Genomic DNA, 4,382 nt, shown 5'->3' on the forward strand with positions numbered 1-4,382 from the left:
AAAGTTGTTACCACAGAATCGAGGTAGCCTGTAAACAACCTACATAATTATGCTGTGACCTGCTAATGCCCGTTTGGGGGTAGCTGGATAGAGCCTGCACACATGGAATACACTAGGATGCTTCCAGCAAATTCTTGGGTGGCACCTGTGTCTGGGTGAGACTCTGTAAGATCCTAAGTGGAAAAACTCCCAAGAGAGTCATTCAATGGGAGAACAGCTCTCCCACCGGCAAGGGGTGAGAGGGGTCAAGCTGCTGATCCCCACACTCTCCCAGCTCCCCAAACCTCAAGGCAAACCTAGACTTGGTGTTTCCAGAGCCCAGGGACCCAGAGGCCGGACACGGGGAGCTAAGCCCAGAGCCCCAGTAGAGGCTGCGAGAGGGTGTGCAGGACATGTGTGAGGTGTGCAGAACCGTGAGAGTGAATGGGCGGCCCCAGGTCCATGGTGCAGGTAGAGGGGCAGGGCTATGAACTGGGCACCGAGGGGTAAACAAGGAGCTGCCTGTGCCTGCCCTGGCCAGCCTTACCAGGAGTGTGACTCCCAGTAGAAATGTGACTGTCAGGAAGGGGCATGGCTGACCAAATTCCTGGAAATGATTGAAACAGGATGGCTCTTCCTTTTGAGTCTTTGCCATCTGGTCTGACACATGGACCTGGACGCACTTCTTGTCACCAGTAGCGTGTCACTCAGCCAAGGCTGTCCCACCAGGTCCAGGCGTGCAGGAACAAAGAGGAGTCAGGGCCTGGTTCTCTATTACATGGGGTCTGACCGTGCTGTGATGGTGGCAGTGGGACTTGTATTATGGAACATGATGGTCCACAAAGAAGTGGGGCGCTATTATCAGGGATCAGCTCCGTACAGACTCGGGGACACTAGAAACATGTTCCATCCATGGCCCCATTCTGCTCCACTGATAACACACTGTCTTTCTGCTGGGGTGGATGCCATCCAGGGGGAGCCTGGCTGAGGGGACAGCATCTTGGACCCACCTGCTGCAGGAGCAATTTCAAGTCTTTTGCCTTGCACGCAGCCAACATGGCCGACCCGAGTTCGATTCCTCCGTCCCTCTCTGAGAGCCCGGCAAGCTACCGAGGTATCTCGCCCGCACGGCAGAGCCTGGCAAGCTCCCCATGACGTATTCGATATGCCAAACACAGTAACAACAGTCTCCAATGGAGACATTACTGGGCCTGCTGGAGCAAATGGATGATCAAGGGGAGGGCCATCCTGAGAAACCTGATGTGGCCACTAGGGGGCAAAGTGGGGTCTGTCCCTGGTGCCACTGCAGAGGGGAATGGGGAAACAGGCTCCAGGGGCAGGGGAGGCCATGGAGGTGCTGCAGTGGAAGGCAGGGCTCTGGGTGCTGCATCCTGCCCTCCCTCCTGGGGACGCATCCGTGATTGAGACCTTCAACCCTTGGGGTGGACTCTCCTGGGGTCATTGACAGGCTTCACACAGGGGCAGGCAGGTGAAGCGTCTTGGCATGGTGACATGGCCAAGGCTTCCCACAATCTAGAAGCAATTGTCAACTACTGGCCAGACCTGCCCCGCCCAGTGACACACACACCCACACAGGCCTGGGATAGATCCATTTATTGCAACAATCGTGAAAATCAGACAGTGGCAGTCAGGGAGAAAGCCCGCCTTCCTCCTTCCCCTCTTCTCAGCCAGCAATACAAAGTCCCCAAACAGCCCCAAAGAGTGTGTAGAATCCGGTCACTGTATGGAACCAGTGCCCAAGCTTCAGGGCTGTCATGCGCAGAAACAGGACCCCACAATGGGGAGGGGAGAGCTGAGTTGTGACTTCTGACCTCCAAATCATTGTTTGCTAGTGCTGGCGGGATATAACTGCCATCCGGATCCCTCCGATCTTGTGGAGGGGGACATCTCGGCCCCTCCAATACCTGGGGTCTAGTGTGAGGGGACACATCGGCACCCCCCGATCCTGGCGTCTAGTGGTGGGGGGCATCTCTGGCCCCCCCGATCCCAGGCGTCTAGTGGTGGGGAGGTATCTCTGGCCCCCCCGATCCCTGGCGTCTAGTGGTGGGGAGGCATCACTGGCCTCCCCACCCCTGGCGTCTAGTGCTGGGGGGGCATCTCTGGCCCCCCCGATCCCTGGTGTCTAGTGGTGCGGAGGCATCACTGGACCCCCCATCCCTGGCGTCTAGTGGGGGGGCATCTCTGACCCCCCCTTGATCCTTGCCCTCTAGTGGGGGGGAATCTCTGGCCCACCCCCGATCCCTGGCGTCTAGTGGGGGGACATCTCTGGCCCCCCCTTGATCCTTGCCCTCTAGTGGGGGGGGAAATCTCTGGCCCCTCCCGATCCCTGGCGTCTAGTGGGGGGGCATCTCTGGCCCCCCCTTGATCCATGCCCTCTAGTGGGGGGGGGAATCTCTGGCCCCCCCCGATCCCTGGTGTCAAGTGGAGGGGGGCATCTCTGGCCCCCCCTTGATCCTTGCCCTCTAGTGGGGGAGGGAATCTCTGGCCCCCCCCAATCCCTGGCGTCTAGTGGTGGGGGGGCATCTCTGGCCCCCCCTTGATCCTTGCCCTCTAGTGCGGGGGGAATCTCTGGCCCCCCCCGATCCCTGGCGTCTAGTGGGGGGGCATCTCTGGCCCCCCCTTGATCCTTGCCCTCTAGTGGGGGAGGGAATCTCTGGCCCCCCCAATCCCTGGCGTCTAGTGGTGGGGGGGCATCTCTGGCCCCCCCTTGATCCTTGCCCTCTAGTGCGGGGGGAATCTCTGCCCCCCCCCGATCCCTGGCGTCTAGTGGGGGGGCATCTCTGGCCCCCTCTTGATCCTTGCCCGCTAGTGGGGGAGGGAATCTCTGGCCCCCCCAATCCCTGGCGTCTAGTGGTGGGGGGGCATCTCTGGCCCCCCCTTGATCCTTGCCCTCTAGTGCGGGGGGAATCTCTGGCCCCCCCCGATCCCTGGCGTCTAGTGGGGGGGCATCTCTGGCCCTCCCTTGATCCTTGCCCTCTAGTGGGGGGGGGGAAACTCTGGCCCCACCTGATCCCTGGCGTCTAGTGGGGGGGCATCTCTGGCCCCCCCTTGATCCTTGCCCTCTAGTGGGGGAGGGAATCTCTGGCCCCCCCGTTCCCTGGCGTCTAGTGGGGGGGCATCTTTGGCACCCCCATTTCCTGGGGTCTAGTGGAGGGGGAAAATGTGCCCCCTGATCCCTGGGGTGCCTTGGGGTGGGGACATTTCTTACCCCACATCTCGGGGTCTAGTGGATGGAGACTTTACTGTCCCCCTGATCTCCAGTTTCTTGAGATGGAGAATAGTTGTGCCTTTGCCCTGATCCCTGGTCTTGCAGTGAGGGATATCCCTGGTTCTAGTGGAGGGAGAAGAGCAAAGGGCCAAGGCGGAAGGCAGAACTCGGGTGGCATGGGGAGGACGGGGCTGGGCTAGATCAATTGGGTGAGAGCGGCAGGGTGCGTCGGTGCAGTAAAATCGAGGTGTCAGCTGGGTGTCAGGCTGCCAGTGGAGCTCTTGCTGACCAGCTGCGTTTTCTGGATTTTCGGCGGGTCATTACAGGACCTGGGTCCGATGACGGTGGACTCCTCTTCCTTAAGGACAGCAACAGGAGTGTCTCTGGATCTCACACAGGCCATGGTCCCTGCCCCCTGGGACTTGACTGACTCCTCCAGCTCCTGGACTCTGGCACTCCTCCTGCCTGGCCCCCTGTGCCTCCTCCTTCTCTGTGGCCTCCAGCTCCTCACGTTTTGTGTCCAGGAGCACCTGTGTGTTGTTCGTCTCCACGCCAATCCCTTTGGAGTGGATGGGATGTGGGGCAGCATAAGGGTCTCAGCCAAGCAGGGGAGGTGGGGGGCTGGGGGTGGGGCCACCTGGCTCCCCTCCCCAGTAGCCCCGCCCTCTGACCCACAGGGGCTTCACTCACCCTTTTCCGGGACTCCTTTCTAGTTTACCAGGTTCCGCAGCTGCTGTTTCTGCTGCTGAGTCCCACAGAAGAGCACCTGGGGTGAAGGCACTAGTTGAGGAGGCAGGTCTAGGGCCTTGCTGCCCCAGAGCCCATGGACCCTCTCTCACCTGGTCTCCCTCAGCTCCCTGATGGTGGCCTCCAGCAGGGCCTGCTGCCTTGGTGGCACCTGCAGCAGCTGGTCTACGGGCTGTTTTTGCCGCAGCATCTGCTGGTACAGTTGCTTCTCCTTGGAGCCCAGGTGACAGCGGGCATCCAGGTGCTCTTTTCGGCAGCTATGTGCATTTCCAGGTACCAGAAGAATCGGCCCCAGTGAGGCCACTGGCACTGCACCTTTTCGTCCTGCACCGGCATCTGTGGGAGGTAGGACAGTGTCTGTGAGGACAGGCAGGAGGACCGACTACATCCCAGCCAGGAGATGCAGGGCTCAGACCCTCAGCCACAG

Source organism: Sorex fumeus, unplaced genomic scaffold, assembly GCF_029834395.1.
Source record: "Sorex fumeus unplaced genomic scaffold, SorFum_2.1 ptg000034l, whole genome shotgun sequence".
Lineage (NCBI taxonomy): Eukaryota > Metazoa > Chordata > Mammalia > Eulipotyphla > Soricidae > Sorex > Sorex fumeus.